General features: G+C 53.1%; 1 protein-coding gene across 4 annotated transcripts in view; it reads right to left on the bottom strand.

The window, feature by feature from the left end:
* The window catches only part of GATA4 (GATA binding protein 4), an 85,221-nt gene that overhangs the window by 53,409 nt on the left and 12,536 nt on the right, over positions 1 to 19,276 (bottom strand). Inside the window, exon 1 of one of the 4 annotated variants that reach the window (XM_055300060.1) lies at positions 2,478 to 2,607. The exons of 2 other annotated variants lie outside the window; for them this stretch is intronic. The gene's annotated coding sequence lies outside the window, so the exon portion shown is untranslated. Of the gene's footprint in view, positions 1 to 1,756; positions 1,820 to 2,477; positions 2,608 to 19,276 lie in introns of those variants that run through there. One more of the 4 variants, XM_055300063.1, reaches the window with a different exon arrangement.

Genomic DNA, 19,276 nt, shown 5'->3' with positions numbered 1-19,276 from the left:
AATTACCTAACCTCTGTGCCTCAGTTTCCTTATTTGCAAAAATGCAAATGTTAAAGATATCTATCTTGTGAGTTACTGTGAGGATTATGATTAAAATTAATATATATAAAGCATTTGTAACAGGGTTTTATAAAACCTGTAACAGGCACAAAGTTCTATACAATTGTTGGTCATTATTATTATAGATTTCTACTGTGCCATAAGACAGTGCCTCAGATATAACCATACTATAATAAATGGGCATCTTAAGCATTGTAAAAAAAATTCTGAAAATGGGATTTCTAAAACACACTATATAATGCTTTTAAACATCTTTGCAACATCACTAATGATAATGATAATGGATAATAGCACTGTATTCTATAGTCACGTTAATTCCAAGACTGTTCATTATTTGCTTTCAAAACTATACAATAAATTATTGGTTTGTTGGACATTTTCTTCCAGTACAAAGTTTGGGTAGAGGGTGGATACGAAAAAATTTGATCTGAGGGGCATCTGGCCGGCTCAGTTGGCAGAGCATGTGACTCTTGATGTCCAGGTTGTGAGCCTGAGCCCCACGGCTGGGTGTACAGATTACTTAAAAATAAAATGTCAAAAAAAAAAAAAGATCTAAGATCGCCAACTTCACTCTTTGTGAACAAAGGCAAAAAAATCAGTACCTCATAGGAATCTCTGGGCTTCAATAAGTAAATACATAGGTTTACCTTGATAAAATACCCAGTATTTAATTTTTATATCAAATAGTTGACCATAGCATTGTATTTTCTGTAATACTCAACTTCTGCAGTTCTAAAACCTAACGACATACTTTTTTCTCACATAACTGCAGAAAAAGATTTATTATTTTGTAAGCCAATTCCCAATATGCATACAGACGCTAATTTACAAGCTTTAAAATGTAAATGTTAAAAATGCCATAAATCTAACATTTGTCTTTATTACATGCTCTGCCTTTCTAAAGCGGCTGGTACATTACCTGGGCGTTGCATTACTGAACAATAGAAGGTGGAGAAAATACCACTCTATACCTTTCTGGAAAGAGGAGAAATCATTCTGCTCATTTTTGATACTAAGCCTTGGTTCAGGCATCCGCAGAGATAGCCTCGGGAGCTACTGAGAATGGCGGGTCTGGCCTCACCATGGGGCTCAGGCCTGCTCCCCGTTTCTTCCTCTCTTCCTGATCACTCATTCCAGTTCACTTCAAATTCACAGACCAAACAGGAAATGCTTTCTTCGTGATTTCGCCCACAGCCCTTTTCCAATCTATTTCTGATGGTGGGAGGATCCAAAGCTTTGCCCTCCTGTCCGCGTCTATTTGCAAGTCACTCCGGCTCTTTGGGCTCAGCTCACACCTCGGTTCTCGGCCTGCCGCGCACACAACTGTCACACGCGAACGCACGCACTGGCCAGCAAGAAGAGAGCGGGCCGCTGCAGGGGAACGTGGAGCCTCGGAGGTGGTGGGGGTATCCCTCCGTGATCCCTGCCTTTAAAAACCTGCAAACCTGCTCTTGGCTGTCCATTCCCTTTCAGAGAAACTCAGGAAATACTGCCCTGCGGCGCTTCCCCAATCTTCCCCGAAGAGCCACAGTGCTGCCCCGAATCCTCCCAGCCCCGGGTACCTCTCCACTCTGGTTCCCAACCGAAAGGCCTCCTGGTCCCCTCAGCCTGGCGGCAGTTGACCACCCGGGCATCCTCCTCTTCCCTGAAGGACCCCCCACCCCCACCCTCAGCCCAGAGCCAAGCGACGTAATACCGTGGAACGGGGCAGCTAGCCGTGGCTGGCGGAGGGACTTACTGCTTTCCTCCCAGGTTCCGGCCTTCAGCTACTTTCACCCACAGCAGTGTGAGTGGGTGGGGTTGCTAGCTTCGTGGGTGGCGTCTGACTCCCCCGACCCCAGTCGGGAAGGCTAGGAGGCTGGCCAGAAGGGCATCAAGAGTCCGGGCGCTCAGTGACCCCGTTCCTGCCTTGGAAGCGCGTCCCTGGGGCCCGAGGCCCAGTCGCGCTGCCTTCCACCGCCACTCTGAGTCCCCGCAGTCACCGACGGGCGACACTCCGCCGTCTGAGCCCCCCGGGCGGCCTGTCCCGGGTCAGAGGGTCAGTGTGATTTAGCACGGCCATCACCCCCATCCACGCCCTCCCTGGCCTGGGAGGTGCAAACAAGGTCTGGAGAATGTATGCGGGGGGGGGGGGCGGGGATTAAAAACGTTCAAGTTCACACACACACAAAAATCAAAAAGCACTTGGATTACCCCTCTCCGCTTCCCCCTCCTCCACCTCACTTGGAGTTAAAGACGCTAGTAAGTCAATGCCCAAAGCTGAGCAGTCTCTGGCCAACTTGGGGGCGGAGGGAGTGCCCCACGTCTCCTTCCTTCCATCCACCAGTTACCTCTCCACTCCCAGGCAAACAGCGCAGAGGAGCTCTGAGTTTCGCTGACGGCGGGAAAGAGCCCGGCGAGGAAAGAGAGAGCCGTACCTGCCGGACTCGCGCTTCCTGGAGGGCCGGCGCGCGCTCCCCTGTGCGCCCGGGGAGCTACTGCGGCGGTGCCTCTCGCGGCCACTGTGCCGGCGGCCTCCGCGTCCCCCAGGTCCCGGCGCGGGTCCCCTCGCCCCTGCGCCCCGGCTCCCGGGCGCTGACTGGCCCGTGCGAGTCACGTGCAAGGGCGGGGGGCGGGGGTGCGCCGCAGAGGCTGCACCTCCGCTCTGCGCCGAGCTGCGGGGCTGTTCGAAAAACTCCCCTAGCAGGCAAAGTCCAGGCGCACGGATCTCGGAAAGCGCCGAAGTGCCGGTGCCGGGGCGCGGGGCTTCGCCCACCGCCGCGCCTGAGGTCGATTCGCTTTGCAGTTTTACCCAGGGTCGGCTTTATTCAGGAGCCCCCCTCGCCTCCCTCCTCCCTCCACCCCATCCCCCACCCCCGCCTCCCGGTGGTCCGGGTCTAGCCGCAGTCTGGACTCCCGCGGCCAGGGGCGGGGCTGATAGAAGGAAAGGTGACCTCTTGGGCAAGACCCCTGATCGGCTGTGGTGCACGGGGCCATGAGACGTGCCCGGCTGGCTGCGAGTCTCCGCGAGGTAGTGGATAGTGGGGATCCCGCTAGCCCCAAACTGCGAGTGGAAAAGACACGAAACCTGGGACTGGCCCACTCGAGTCAGAGCGCAGGCACCAAAGCTTCCCTTTAGCCTTCCCAGAAGCCTGGGGAGTCCGCAAGGTGGCCTCTCGAGTCCTCAATTTTATGCATTTGTGCAGAACGTGCACCCCTTCCTGGCGACGCTTCCCATCCTCCACGGCCTCCCACCTTCAGATCTTTCCGTTTTCCCTGCAGCCTGCGGCGCCGCTGCACCAATCCCAGGGACGTGGCCGGGGCGTGGGGAGCCGGGCAGTCCAGCAGGGTTTCTCTGCAGAGAGGTCTTCCAGCAACCCCAGCCCCTCCCTAGAGTTGGGGGCGGGGAGGGTGGCAGGCCTGGGTCTGGAGTCGGCGTCAGTGCCTAGAGGCCCCAGCGCAGCGGGGCTGCGAGCCGGAGAGTCCCTCAGACAGGTCTAAAGGTTAATAGAGCAATCACAGGGCCCTATTACCGCGTAAAAATAACCCATCGATTACCGCAGCCTTCAGCCCCAGATAACAGCCGGCCGGTCGCTCTTAGGCTTTCGGTTAAACACCACCCCCCCCCCCCGCAGAGCCGAGTTTCTCTCTCTAGAGCAGGTTTTTCATATCAGATTAGAGGGGTCGGGAGGGGGCCGGGATACCAGCCTACATGAAACCCGTGCGGCCGCGAAGGAAGGGTAAAGGGTTGCGCCAGCTTCCGCTGTTGGTAATCGGCCGTGGGTTCCCGGCCTGCGCGAGGGCAACCCGGGCGCTCCGGACGAGACTAGCACGCGGGGCTGATTAGAAGGAAACCCCCAAAGGGATCGTGGCCAACTCATGGGGATTCTCAGGAAAATCCCGGAGGAAGGATTGAGCGCGGCTGCGCGGGGAGTTCTCTTTCCTGAGCGAAACGTGCGGAGGTTCAGACCGGCCGAGCCTTGGGGACAAAACTGAGGCGCCTGGTGGAGCCGCGGAAGGTCTGCGCCAGGGCTGGACGCACCCACGCGGCCCCGATCCCGACCCGCAGGCAGCCGCCCGCCTAGGCCCCTTCCCACCCCGGAAGCTTAGGACGGTCTGTTTAGGGACCCTGCTCCGGCCTCCCTCAACTCCTTGCAAGCGCCTCTGCAGAATTTGGCGCTGACAGATCACAGATGTCTGGGAACCTAAGGGGCTCCTAGGGACGCGAAAGCTGGAGCGGTTTGGGGAGGACCCTCGGTGGGCGCACTTGCAGACGCCTGGCGGAGAAGGGTATGCGACCCCTGTTCTGTCTGAAACGACATCCCCATTGGCCTGTGAGGGCTTTCTGGAGACTTAAACGCGTGGGCTCGGACAAGCGACAAGCTGTACGGGCCTCCGTTTTCGGTGGGGATTTGTGTTTCCAGCGATGCCCGAGGTCTCAGAGCTGCTTTCTGCAAGCGACCCTCAGAGCTGAGCCTGCAGCCTGGGCAGTGGATTTTCTTAGCAACAAGCCAAGGGCTTGGGGCTTAGCATCTGGTGGAGCGGCCATCCAGGCGTCCTCACCAAAGCCAAGGGCACAGACCACCCTCAGGCGGGCTTCTACCAGTTGTGCGGGATGGCGGGCAGTGCAAGAGCTTGTGTGCTGAGGTTCGCAGCAGCTGGGTGCCCTGGGGCGACCCCACACACACACTGCCCCCACTCCAGGCCCTGAGAACTTAAGTCTCCTCCTCTGTACTGGGATGGTGGAGTGGGGGGGGGGGTGCACGACAGGCCCAGCCTGCTGTACGTGGCCATTGTAAGACCTCAGATGGAAGAGCTTGGTTTTTCTAAGCGCTTGCTTGCTAGGAACCCCAGATTCCCCAGGAGTCCTCTTCTGGCAGGGACCCCACAGAACTGTTTTACCCATGCCCGTAGCTGGCGCTCTTCAGGTGGGCTGAGGCTTGGGAACCTTGAGAGATTTGTTCCTTCTGGGAATGCCCCTGAAATAGAGAATTTTTTGTGTTTCCTGTGGCTTTTTTCTCTGGACCCGGAGCCCCAACTTTCTCCCCAAAGGGTTTAGCTCAAGGTCCAGAAGGTGGTTGGCGAACAGTCTGTTCTTTTGGGGTGTTTGATTTTCCCTCGCTCCCTCCCTCCCTCTCTCTTTCGATCGCCCCCCCCCCTCGCTGGGGCAAGGCGGGAGCCCCTGCGGCCGCCGCGGGCGTTGCCAGGAGCAGGGAGCATTTCAAGGCCTCCCTGGCCCGCCGGCTGGAGGAGGTTTATCGGCTGCCGCTAAATTCCCAGGCTTCTCTCTCGTTCAGGAGGCCGCTGGGGGGGGGGGGGGCGGTGTTTGAGATTCGGATTCTTGGCTATTTTTAAGGACATGTCCCTGGGCTGGCCTGGGATGGTGGCCCAACCCCGCTCACGTCCTCTTTCCGCTTTTCTTTCCCATAGTCAACAGGGAAATTTTAATACTGTAAAAAAAAAATCTTTGATCTCTTTTTACTAAGGGCCTGCGTCTAATGAAGAGTCAAATCATGAGATTTTAGACAAATAAGAATTACTTAGATGTATTGCATACTTAAAAAAAAAATCTCCCCAGGACACAAAAATGAATTGCAGTTTCTTGCTCTCTTCAGGCCTCTGGGACTTGAGCTGGTCTATACCCCAGTAAAGACGCAATTGTAGGCTGGACATGGTGTAAGAGGAATCTGAACTCTAGTTCCCTGAAAAAAAGAGTGACTAAACCACGAATAAACCGTGCACGACAGACTTCATGGTGACACCAGGGAGGGTCTCCCCTCGCCGGGGTAACCGGATTTCCTTGCGGGACCTAAGCCAGCTCATTTTAACCTCAGGTGCCAGAATCTCAGATTTTGGTTGGTAAAGCCATTTGGCACCCTGCGGAAACCAGCCTCCGGGGTTCCCTTATGAAAACCAACAACACCTGAAAAAACACGGGGCCCCCATAGTCTTATAATCGGAACAAGAGACCCCCATAAAGAAAAAGAACCAAAGAGGGGACTAGGAAGTCCCCCCTCGTCCTTTATAACGAATTCCTCCAAGATGTACAGGTTTCTCTGCGGACCTGGACACAAGGGCTCAAGACAGATATGCAAAGTGACCCGCGCTGAACGTATGCTGGCTCCGACCCATGCGGCCCTTGAATTCCCCCACCAGGTGCCCGTTTCCTCCTCTAAGACTCACAGCCTCACGCGAGTTACCCACCCTGCCCCCTGTGCAACCCCCCTGCAGACTGACGACCGGAGCTGGGAGAACCAAATTGCCCGGCAGGGCTGGTCCCCGTTGACACAAAATTGGAGAATGAATTAAGCTGCAAGCCTACGTAGACCTTTCCCTCCTCCAGCTTGGCATTTGAACACCCAGAATTCTTTGTGGGGTGGAGCTGGGAGTGGGGACATAGAGACCCCCGCTCCCTCCCACCAGAACGAGCTCAGCACCTCAGGAAGTGATCATCAGACTCACTGGCAGATGCGAGGAGAGAAGGCAGCAATGTTTTTTGATTCTGTCTTGTTTTTAAAAATACTATTTCATCCGTCGCAGGGGTGGCTCACTCCTTAAGCGTGGGACTCTTGATTTCGGCTCAGATCATGATCTCAGGTTCCTGAGATTGAGCCCCTCATCGACCTAGAGCTGGGCGCGGAGCCTGCTAAAGATTCTTTCTCTCCCTCTCCTCCTCCCCTTCCCCCTCTCAAAAATAAAATAAATAAAATAAAATAAAATAAAACTATTTTTAAAATATTTGATGTTGCAAAGTGAAGCCATGGTTTCACAGACCTCCTCAAAAGCCTCCTTGGTGCTTCCGGGCCGAAGGATCAGAGGTTTTTGCACACCCTCTAATACTTTATAGTCATTTCCAGATTACTGAACACTCTCAAATTCCATTTTTTTTTCTGGAGGAAACAACAACATCGGGGAGTGAGAGGGAGGAAGAAATGGTTTTACCGTCTCATTCATCTCATTCGAACAAGAACTCAGAGACGAAGAGAGAGGTTAAGACACTTTTCCCAGGTGGCAAAGCCAGTGCACTGGGCAATAATAGGTCATGAATCTAGATTTCTTAGAAGTCTTATTTTTTCCACCTTATTTAATATTGAGTTCCTATCATGAAACACTCTTCTAATTGTTTTTTTTAAAGTAGTCTCCATACCTAGCTCAGAGCCCAATATGGTGCTTGAACTCAGCACCCTGAGATCAAGACCTGAGCTGAGATCAAGAGTCAGATGCTTCACCGACTGAGCCACGCAGGCACCCCGAAACACTTTTCTGAAACCCACATTTTGTTTTTCCAATATTTCTAAATATCCTTTAATGAGTACACCTGACATTTAAAAATTAAAATCAATTTAAAATAAGGCAGGTTGTTGTCTCCTAATCTAAGATCCAGTGAGAAGGGAAAGAAAAGCATAAAGGAGGCTCCCCATTTTCATTAAATTGGGGGAGGATGCCAGAGGCTCTTTAAACTGGGAAGGCGCTCATCAGGTCCCGGGGCAGCAAACGCAGAACTGAAACCCGGCCTCAGCTGCGCCCACAAGTCCCGGCACTTGAGCCAGCGGGCGCTCAGTAGAGAAACTTCGGCTGGCAGTGGCCACGCTGACGCTTTCGCACACGCCCCTTTCTCCCCTTTCCCAGTCTGGCTCCCTCTCTCCCTCCTCACTCAAGAACCTTATGAAAACAGCAGCAAACGGGAGCTTCCTGTACCCACTGTCCAAGCTTCGGGGAGATGGGCTCCTGGCCTGCATTCTTTGAGGTGTCCAGAGGTACCCCCTCTTTGGGCACCAAGCCTGTCACATCTGGGCCCTGTCTTGGTGATGTGGGCCTCAGTATTTTCACCCGTGGGTCCTCCCTCCCTCCCTCCCTCCTTCCCTGTCAGAGACTTTTAGAAGTTGCTGTGCTGGCAGTGCAGGATCCAGAGAAAGAATTTGATAAATGTTCTTGGAATACATAAAATGTCAATTTGCTTTACTCACAGGCCTTACATTCCCTAGAGTTATAAATTCGTTTATCTGTGGTTGGTTATACACCTGCATCCCATACACACACATCCCAGAAGGTAAGCTCCATAAGGGCAGCGGCCATCTGGCACTAGGTAGATATCAATAAATGTTTGTTGAATGATTAAAATTACAAAAGGGATTGTTAATGGCATCTCTCAGGGCTGATGGGAGTTGGAGAATGGAACAGTCCCCTTTCAAAGGGAAATGTGTCCCTTGGCACACAGTAGGTGCCGGGGGTCACCACCAAGATGTGGAGGCCCAGGCTAGACACCAAGATTTGGGTCACTGGGGAAGCGTTTATCTGCGTGGCTCAGTCCCACCCTCACCAACTACAAAATCTCCTGCCCAAATCGAGGTTACCCCTAAGGAAACCCCATAGTCCCCGGCCTCCAGAATCTGCAGCAAGATGGGATTTCTGGGTGCAGGCATGCAGTCGGGATTTTGGAAGTTGAGTTGAGCTAGACAACCCGATTAGGTGCTGAGACAGGCGGTGATTGGCAGGGAAGGCTCCCTGGCTCCCTGGAACAAAGACCAAGGACGGGACAGAGGACACGGGGAGCGGTGACTCGGGAGGCACGGAGGACCCAGACCCATAAATCTTGAAAAGATGGAAGGACCCAGCCAAATACTAGGACCAAGAGGAAATGAAGGAGAGGGGGTATGGAGAGAAACAGAAACAAGAGAAAGGAGAGACAGAGGAAGGCAGGCAGAGATGAGGACAGAGAAAAATCTAGGGAGCACCTGGAGAGTGAGACAGAACTATGAAAGCTGGAGAGGAACAGGTCCTTCCTTCTTCCCTTCTTCCCTTCCTCTCTTCCTTTCTTTTCCATTTATTGATAACCTACTCTGTGCCCCGAACTTCCCAGGCGCTTGGAACAAAATAGAGAAAATTGTGTCTCCAGGAGATTCTAGAAGAGGAAGCCAGACAATAAAAAAAGTCAAATATATGGTGTTAAATGGTGAGGAACAGGGTATGACCATGCAGAGAGGGGAATTAGAGACGGACACCAGAGAAAGGAGAGAGGGGAAGATAGGAGAGAAAAACACCAAGCCGAGAGAAAGCAGGCTAGATAGGGGTCAGGAGTTGAGGTGACAGAAATAGAGATCGAGACCCCCAGCGAGAAGAGAAAGGCAAGAGAAATGGGAAGGAAAGCGCCAGGGCCCACTGGAGGGGGGGACCAGATAGGGATGAGGTCAATCCGGAGGCGAGGGCTCCCCACCCCCACCCCGCCCAGCTCCCAGGGAGGCCGGTGGTGGTGACCGGGACACCAGCGGCCGGAGGGCTGGAGCGCTGCCAGTCGTCAGACCCCGACGCACAGATCGGGGGACTTGTGGGGCCACCAGAGACACGATGTTCCCATCGCCAGCTCCGGCGCGTTTCCGCCCAGGCTGCCCCCTCCTCCGCCAGCCCCGGCACCCTTCCCCTGGCTACGGAGCCCGAGGTGACCCGGAGCTGGAGAAGACGCCCAGGCAGGCGCCGCGACCTGGCGCGGCCGAGCGAGAGACAGGAAAGTGTCAAGGAAGCAGAAGCCCAAGTGCGTTTTCGCGAAAACAGCGGGGGGGGGGGGGGGGGGTGGAGAAGGCTGGGGCGGCAGGGGGTGCTGGTGGCTGGAGGCCTCGAGGTCCTCCAGCCCGTGGGCTTCCCCGCAATGGACAATAACATCGCTTCACACACCATCACCCCACACTTGAAGCAGGTGCCTACAGAGAATGGTCTGGTCGTTCTTCTAACGCCTATCCCGGCTTGGAGGTATTTTTTATTTGGGAATGATTGGGGGTTTTTGCAACAGCAGGAGGAAAGGGGAGGCATGGAGCTTGCAATAACTAGACTGACGTATTTCTCACCAAGGATATGCATTAAACTTCTGACACGAGAGAATAAGAAGACCAAAAGATCCCTGGCATTTCATCTCTTTCCCACCAGTTTCAACTTTCCCCCACATTCAGCGGGACATCTGCATGCTTGATTGAAAGACGAGGGTGCTCTACCTTTAAAGTGTGCTTTCTTCTACAACCCCAGGCCCTCTTCAGCAGAGGTGCTAATAAACAGCAAATTGCCACAAGGCAAGGAAGTACAGGGAGACAAAGCAGGAAGCCAAGGTCTGAGTGAAATACAATAATCAGCATCTAGATAGATAGGGGCCCGGTGAGCTTTTTGCTCCTCGGAGTTGCTGAGCTAACCCCAGCACTCTTTGCTAACCTTCTCCCATCCTTCCTCCTCCATCTCATATCACGCAGCCTCTGGAGCTGGAGTCTTTCTCTGGTGAGCAGAAGAATCTCCCACCCACCCTCCATGAAGTCTCCGGAGAAACCCACACTCTGCTCAGAGGACTGAGAGCAGATACTATAAGACACAGCCTCATCATCAAAAGCGATCAATTTCTCAATTGCTATGTGAAAAATGTCTTTACTCTGCTTTCAGAAGCCCTAAATTCTCATCTCGCCCCCCACCTTTCTCTCTTTCCATCCCTCCCAGGTTCAGTAGCTAGCACACAGGCATTCCTCCCCAGATTCATTCATTCATTTCTTTTTTTCTCTCTCTCCCTCCCCACCCCACACTTCCATATACCACTGTTGTCAGGGACTCTGACATCCTCACCCCAAACTCTTTGAATGTGGCTGTTCAGCAGATGTATTATTCTCAGTATGCTTCAGGATAAGACAAGCTAAATGTAACTTATGTTTTATTTACTTATTTTTAAAGATTTTAGGGGATCCCTGGGTGGCTCAGTGGTTTAGCACCTGCCTTTGGCCCAGGGTGCGATCCTGGAGTCCTGGGATCAAGTCCCATGTCAGGCTCCCTGCATGGAGCCTGCTTCTCCCTCTGCCTGTGTCTCTGCTTCTCTCTGTGTGTGTGTGTGTGTGTGTGTGTCCATCATGAATAAATAAATAAACAATCTTTAAAAAAAGATTTTATTTATTTGACACACACACACAGAGCACAAGCAGGGGGAGCAGCAGAGGGAGAGAAGCAGGCTCCCCTCTAAGCAGGGAACCCTATGCGTAGGCTCCATCCCAGGACCACCCCCCCCCCATCATGACCTGAGCCCTGAAGGCAGACACTTAACAGACTGAGCCACCCAGGCACCCTGCTGGTACCCTCAAAACCTACAGTTGTTTATATAACTGACCCAAACTTAAAACCACAGAAATGATCCCCAGCTGGGGAATTGATAAAAGGATGTACATCCATACAACAGAATACTACTCAGTAACAAAAGAGAATGAAATGCCAATGCACACAACATGAGTGGATCTCAAACACACAAGAGGCCAGACTCAAAAGACTAAATGAATCCATTTAGATGGCACTGATAGGGGTTGGGGGGAGAGGTGACTACAAAGGGGCAGGAGGAAATTTGGGGGAGTGCTGGAAATATTCTCTATTTTTAGACTGTGGTGGTAATTACACCATTTGTGTGTTTATCAAAACACAAAGAGCTGTACACTAAAAAGAGTGAATTTACTGTAAGTAAATTTCATCTCAATAAATCAGATTCTTCAAAAAGCAGAGGGAAAATAGAGTTTTGCTGGGGTAGCATAAGATTCTTTAGCCCCTACACTCTCCCCCACACACCCCCTCCCCAATCTTGTTGCACACACCCATTCCCAGTCCTTAGCGAGACTCCACATCCCTGGTACATGTTCAACTCCCACTTAAAATACTTCAGAAGAGTGATTTATATACAGAAGAAAGTCTTGCATCTCTTTCAAAAGGATTCAATTTCCAAGGTTGGTCCTCCCTATTGCTCATCCTTCCTCGAGGCCAGCAGGAAATACTACAGCAGTCTATCTTGGACACAGCTCCAGTGCCTGTTTCACACATGTCCCATGCATGCATCCATGTTTCACAATGGGCTGCAGGGAAGGTGACATGTGAAGGAGGCTTATACTGTTCTCTCATCCTGAGGGTCCTGGAGCCAGGTGTCAGAAGCTCAGAAATTGCTAAGTCACTTGCAGCAACAACCGTCACTCCCCCAGGGAACCTACCAGGGCGGTAGAGGATGGAGAGTGAAAGACCCAGCTGGCCATCTGTCTCTCTAGAAAGACTGGGTTTTGTCCAGCTGATCCCATGAGGCAAGAATAAACCAAACCATGGCCTTGCAAAAATGAGTTTACCACTGAGAGTAGGACTGTATTTCTATATGGACTAAAGGAAAACCATTTGCTGAAACGTGGCCTTTCCTGTACATGATTCTACTCAACCCTCACAACAGTTCTGTGGAATAAGTCATTTTGACTCTGATTCTTACATCAATTTTCATTACACTCAGCTGCAGTTTATGGTGTGCACAGGGATGGGCAACCATCGGGCGGATGGCAATGGGAAGAAATTGTGCCCTGTGCCAGATAAAACCACACTTTGTACCTGTATTTTTCAGAAATCATAGTCTAGTGAACATCACAGGGGAGCTCAAAAGCCACTGATTGCCTGGGCCATACAATGGCTGCGCTACCTTCCCTGCTCAACATAAGTGTGTGTGTATGTGTGTGTGTTGATGTGTATCCTTCCCCAGAGTTGTTGATAATATCATTGTTTCTAACTCCAGGCAAACCACTGTGGTCATGGGGGTAAAATAAATGTTAGAGTTAACAGACACCTGTTGGTCATGGGCTTTAATCTTATCCTTTTCACTTGAATTTAAAAAACCCAACACTAATAAAACACCACCAAAAACAAAAACAGAACAAAACTCTACAAAATATTGTGTTTTCTGTTATAAACAAAGCAAGCAGTTTGGCTTTGCCCATTTCCCTGTTACTTTCATCCCTATCCTTGCAGAGCTTGCTAATTAATCAGTGGAAGAACCAAAAGGTGAGAAGGGAAGGAAAGATGTGAAATGGATGCAGGAATCACAACTAGAAGAGCATGATGGCAGGCAACATTCTGGGGAAAAAAGGAAAGGAATCCTGAGGACCACCAAGGATCTGATCTTACTCCATGGGAGGCCATGGGTAAATCAAGGACTGGGGTTGTGGGCCCCAGTCTTCCTCTTATGAAATGAAATTGGACACCGTGATCTGATAGTGCTTTCAGCCTGGATGCCTTCTGAACCTGAATTATTTAAATTCTCTTACAAGTGTTGGATTCATAGAGTGAACATTTATTGAATACTTACTATGCGCCAAGCACCCTGCAAATCTTTGGAGTGAAGTAAGATGAACATGAGTCTCTACATTCAAACAGTTCAGATCAGTGAGAAACGGTCCAGCATAAAAAGAGAGAGAGAGAGAGAAAGAGAGAGAGAGAGAGAGAGAGAGAGAGAGAGAAATGGTCCAGCAAAAAGGCAACAGAAGAAAGTTCTGGAACAGATAAGTGCATGAAGAGAAACCATGTAAACTCCTTGTGTGTGTGGGGGGTGGGTAGTTGGAAGGAGGAAGTAAATTATTTTAAGGAACTGTATTATTTGTCAGTGTAGGTGTCCCAGACCTAGGGATGTAGTGGTGGCCTGACATGGGAATAGGAATTGCGAGGATCCTGCACAGTTCATACGCTGACAGGCACACCCCAAACTTCCAACTTGCACGACTTTGCCCATTCCTTACACTTGATGCTAAACAGGCATATCGGGTCATGGCTCCTGCAGAGTGCCAGGGTGGGGCTGGCACAGGGCCTGGGAGTCCCAGTGGGGAGATGTGGGCTCTAGTTCCTATTACCACCCGGCAGCATGACCTCAGGCGTGCCCAGTCCCGGACACTGTCCGCCATCTGGCTCTCAGTTTCCTCATCTGTGAAATGTACAAGTTGAGCTGGATCATTCCTAAGCTCCCTTGCAGCTCTTTAAAAACAAATGAAAACATCCTTAAAAGACACTAGGGTTGGGGCAGCCCCGGTGGCTCAGTGGTTTGCCTTTAGCCCAGGGTGTGATCCTGGAGACCCGGGATCGAGTCCCACATTCGGGCTCCCTGCATGGAGCCTGCTTCTCCCTCTGCCTGTGTCTCTGCCTGTGTGTGTGTGTGTCTCTCATGAATAAATAAATAAAATCTTAAAAAAAAAAAAAGAGGGATCCCTGGGTGGCTCAGCGGTTTAGCGCCTGCCTTTGGCCCAGGGCGTGGTTCCCTGCGTGGAGCCTGCTTCTCCCTCTGCCTGTGTCTCTGCCTCTCTCTCTCTGTCTGTCTCTCATGAATGAATAAATAAAATCTTTTAAAAATAATAATAATAATAATAATAAAGACACTAGGGTTGGGACCCCTGGCTGGTTAAGCCTCGCTTCTGCCATTGGCTCAGGGCGGGATCCCGGGTGCTGGGATCGAGTCCCAGGCCGGGCTCCTGCAGGGAGCCTGCTTCTCCCTCTGCCTCTCTGTGTCTCTCATGAATAAACAAATAAAATCTTAAAAAACAAAAACACCAACTTAGGCTAAAGAGGTGGGATAAAGTCAAATATTTGTTGATTGATAGAAAAATGCTTCCCCCGAGCCACGCCTGTTGGGGCTTCCCTGAAGTCGCCAGGCCCCCGGTGAACGCGGCCTCCCCCGGGCCTCCCTCCTCCCGCGGGTGCCCCGCGCCTCCGCCCGCGCCGCCGGGGTGATGGATGGCCGCGGAGCCGGCGGCCCGTCAGGCCTTATTGATGAGGTGCGCGCTGACGGCCTCCGCGTAACCCGAGGCGGCAGGAGGCGAGCGCGGGGCGGCCGGCGGCCGCAGACTCCGCGGCGCTCGGGGTCAGCCCCCGGCCGGCTCCGCCGAGGGGGCGGCGGGTGCGGAAGCGCCTCCCGGGCCTGGCGCCCCGAGCGCGGGGCCCGCTTCCTCCGCGCGGCCGCCTGGCTTCCCGCGCCCCCGCCCTCGGGGCCGCAGCCTCCCCGGCCGCCCCCCCCCCCCGCCCTCGGGGCCGCAGCCTCCCCGGCCGCCCCCCACCCCCCACCCCGCCCTCGGGGCCGCAGCCTCCCCGGCCGCCCCCCACCCCCACCCCACCTCCGCCCTCGGGGCCGCAGCCTCCCCGGCCGCCCCCCCCCCCGCCCTCGGGGCCGCAGCCTCCCCGGCCGCCCCCCCCCCCCCCGCCCTCGGGGCCGCAGCCTCCCCGGCCGCCCCCCACCCCCCACCCCCGCCCTCGGGGCCGCAGCCTCCCCGGCCGCCCCCCACCCCCCACCCCACCTCCGCCCTCGGGGCCGCAGCCTCCCCGGCCGCCCCCCCCCCCCCCCGCCCTCCGGGCCGCAGCCTCCCCGGCCGCCCCCCACCCCCCACCCCACCTCCGCCCTCGGGGCCGCAGCCTCCCCGGCCGCCCCCACCCCCGCCCTCTGGGCCGCAGCCTCCCCGGCCGCCCCCACCCCCGCCCTCGGGGCCGCAGCCTCCCCGGCCGCCCCCACCCCCGCCCTCGGGGCCGCAGCCTCCCCGGCCGCCCCCACCCCCGCCCTCGGGGCCGCAGCCTCCCCGGCCGCCCCCACCCCCGCCCTCGGGGCCGCAGCCTCCCGGGCCGCCGGCCCCCCACCCCCGCCCTCGGGGCCGCAGCCTCCCCGGCCGCCCCACCCCCGCCCTCGGGGCCGCAGCCTCCCCGGCCGCCGCCCCCCCCCCCCCGCCCTCGGGGCCGCAGAGCCTCCCGGGCCGCCCCCCACCCCCCACCCCACCCCCCGCCCTCGGGGCCGCAGCCTCCCCGGCCGCCCCCGCCCCGCCCTCGGGGCCGCAGAGCCTCCCCGGCCGCCCCCCATCCCCCACCCCACCTCCGCCCTCGGGCCGCAGCCTCCCGGCCGCCCCCACCCCCGCCCTCGGGGCGCAGCCTCCCCGGCCGCCACCCCCACTCGCCCTCGGGGCCGCTCCGCCCCCCCCCACCTCCGCTCTTCCCCCGCGGCGAGGCCCGTGCAGGCGCCCGGACAGCGGGGGGCCCCCCCCCCCTCCCGGCGCTGCCCTAGCTCCCGAGCGCCTTCCCAGGGCAGGGCCGCGCCCCGCGAGGGGGAATCCACTGTATAGCGTCGGGGCGATGACGCCGAGCCCGAGGGGAGAAAGTCAGGACGCCCGCGAATATCCCATCTGAGCTCGCTAGATATAGTGAGAGTTAGGAAGACAGGCAGGTAGATGAAAGTGAGTACACCTACGTGTAAAGATGGTAATGTGCCCACGTGGCATCCCCCCCCCCGCCCCATTTTTGGACACTTTTTTTTAATTGAGCAAGCTTTTAAAAATAGATTTTATTTATTTATTCATGAGAGACAGAGAGAGAGAGGCAGAGACAGAGGGAGAAGCAGGCTCCATGCAGGGAGCCCCATGTGGGACTTGATCCTGGTACCCCAGGATCACGCTCCTGGGTCAAAGGCAGACCCTCAACCGCTGAGCCACACAGGCATCGGGGTTTGTTTTGTTTTGTTTTTAACAATAGCAAAGACGCTTCCCTTGCTCTCATTGTAAAAAACGATGGAGCTTGGTTCATTCTCAGGCTTCCTACTTAATTTCTTCCCAGTTTCTCCTTCCATCTTGCTTTACCTCCTTTTCCATCCCCTGCCCTTTCAGAATGAGAAGAAATGCTGCACGGCCCCTAAGGTGAGCGACTGAAGGCTGCAGAACAGGGGCAGGTGGCTTTTAGTTCCTCTGCCTTTCTAGTGAAAGCGCCCAGGGTCACCTCCTCTGTAGGAGCAGTGAAGGTGAGGATCTGGACATGAAGCCTGCAAAGCACTTTCAATTAATGAGAAATAAAGGCGTAAGTCAACAGGGAAGGCAGCTTAACCCCAAGAGCTAAGGGGCACAGTTGTTTTCCACACTTTGAGGCAGGGACTAGCCTTGACAGGTAGAGTCCTAATTCTGCATTAGATGTAACTTAACAACTGGAAAAGGGGTAGTCTTTCCTCTGGGGGACAGTAGAGAGAGTGGTGATTGATGTGGCCCAAGAAACTCATTGGAGAATGCAGCTTAGGCCAGGAGAGTCAGGGTTTAGGCAGCAGGTGGTAGAAGCTCCTTGATCTGGGAGTCCCCAGTCTTGGGTTCTAATCTGGCAACTGTTACCCAGTGAGTGGCAGGACTGCAGGCAAATCACTTAACCTGTCTAAGCTTTAATTTCCTGTCCATAAGATAAAGAGACTGGACCCCTCCCTACATCAACATTTGTAACTTGGGGGCTCTAGAAGTAGGTATCAGTGCCCCCCAAAAGCTGTGATACAAAGGGGCTCACTCCTGGTCCTGCACAGTGGAAGGGTGGGAATGCCAGGCCTCTAAGTCTGAACCTAATCTTAATGAGCTTGTGGAGCAAGGAACCCAAAATATGAGGCCAGTCTGAGTGTGTATGATAAAAGGCTTGGACTGCAGATGAAAACTTCAATCCATTTACTAGGCAAACATTTATTGAGTAACAGCTAACACTGGGCACTTACCATATGCCAGGCATGGTGCCAAGTCTGTTGCATGGATTGATGAGCTCATTTATCCACACGATCACTCTGTTTCCCCCATTTTATAGATGAAGAAACTGAGACACAAAGTTATTAAGTAACTCACCCAGCTTGTTAGGTCACGGGGCCAAGATTCACAAGCAAATAGTTTGCCTTCAGAACCCAAACACTGCCCATATAAAAAGGCACTGGTTTATATGGACACAAAAGGGAAAAAGCAAGCGCTTTCTTCTTATATATCCTCCTTTAAATTTTTTAAAAAATACTTTAAACTTCCATTCCCAAAATCAATCCCTTCTCTCCCTCTGGTTTCACAATGCTTAGTGCATTGTATTTCAGTTCACTGTCTCCCCATGTCTGCCTGTCTACATCTCCCCATCTCCCAAATTTCACTCTTCTTGAGGGCAGAAAGCCTATATTTGATATTCCATAGTTCCTAACAGGTAGTGGATGTTTTAAGAAATTTATTGAAAGCACCTGGGTGGCTCAGTGGTTGAGTGTCTGCCTTTGGCTCAGGTCGTGATCCCAGGGTCCTGGGATCCAGTCCTGTATTGGGCTCCCCACAGGGAGCCTGCTTCTTCCTATACCTATGTCTCTGCCTCTCTCTGTGTGTCTCTCACGAATAAATAAATTAAATCTTTAAAAAAATAAGTCAAAAATAAAAGAAGTTTGTTGAGATAAACTCAGAAAATTGGAGTTTCAACTTGTCATTCCGTAATATAAAATCCCTGTCCTTTATGACTGAAGATGTAGTATCAGGGATGTGACTGAAACACATGCGCCATGGTCTCTTCCACCAAGTGCAAACATAGAAAAAAAAGCTCACGTGCAGGAGACATCATGTGACACCTCACCAGCATCTCAGCTTGAGTGCACCTGTTGTGGGGTGACTATGGCTCCATGCATATTACTGGTCTCAGGACAGCCTCTCTCTGACACTGACATCGATGTGGTTGTGCTGGAGCTGCAAGGGACAGCAAGGATTCTGGTCCAATACACTCCTTTACTAGATTAGGCAGTAAGGACCCAGAAAGGGCTACAGACTTATCCAGAGTCACATAGCTATTGCATGGCAGGGCTGGGAGCAGGGGCTCTGAGACCCTGCTTATATACCATGTTCTTCCATTTCAAAATGCTGCTGTAGGAACTGATATCTCCCCTCTATAAATCTGAACCCCAAGGCCACGCTTTCCTCACCCTGATAAAATCACCAGGGTGAGAGTATTGGCGATAAGGCAGCACTGAGCTCTGGGGTAGTCTGGGAACCTGGTTAGCACTGTTGGCCCTGCCCTTTCCAGGAAGGTGGCAACAGTGACCCGGACTAGTCCCCAGTGGGGGCAGGTGGGGGTATGAAGATGTGATACAGGGTCTCAATGAATCATAGCCTTTCAAAACTATAGTCATCTCATGCCCCTCTTAGAGTGAAGATAAACCATCCAAAAGGGGCACTCGATACATTTTTACATTTCCAAACTGAGTATCTTCCAAATATCTTGTGGAGTCATAAATATTCCAGCCTTCACAATAAAGAAAATAAGACAGCAATGTTGGAGGGCACATGATGGGTAGGGTTCTGGACTTTATCATTGTTTTGACTCCCACCATTTCATAGGGTGATCCTATGTTCCAGTTTATGCCCACCATCCTGGGTAATTGTCAGTAGCACATATAAATCAGTTTCACATAAATTAAATGATCCCTCTTTGTCACTTGAATTCTCTAAGCCTCAGTTCCCCATCTACAAAGTAAAGGGTTTTGAGTAAATATCTTTCATTTTCTTTTCTCTGGAAAATGCTTCAATTTTATGAATATGGGGCTCTAAGAGATGTCTCATAGCTTCTTTTGTCTAGGCAGCTGAGAGTAAAGTCACTTATGGATTGGTGATTGCTGTTATTGACATTGAACTTTGGGCTTCAGGTTCACCAATGACAAACT

This window comes from Nyctereutes procyonoides, unplaced genomic scaffold (assembly GCF_905146905.1).
Source record: "Nyctereutes procyonoides isolate TBG_1078 unplaced genomic scaffold, NYPRO_anot_genome, whole genome shotgun sequence".
Classification (NCBI taxonomy): domain Eukaryota; kingdom Metazoa; phylum Chordata; class Mammalia; order Carnivora; family Canidae; genus Nyctereutes; species Nyctereutes procyonoides.
The sequence above is the reverse complement of the archived record's forward strand: the minus strand, read 5'-3'. Positions and strand labels throughout refer to the sequence as shown.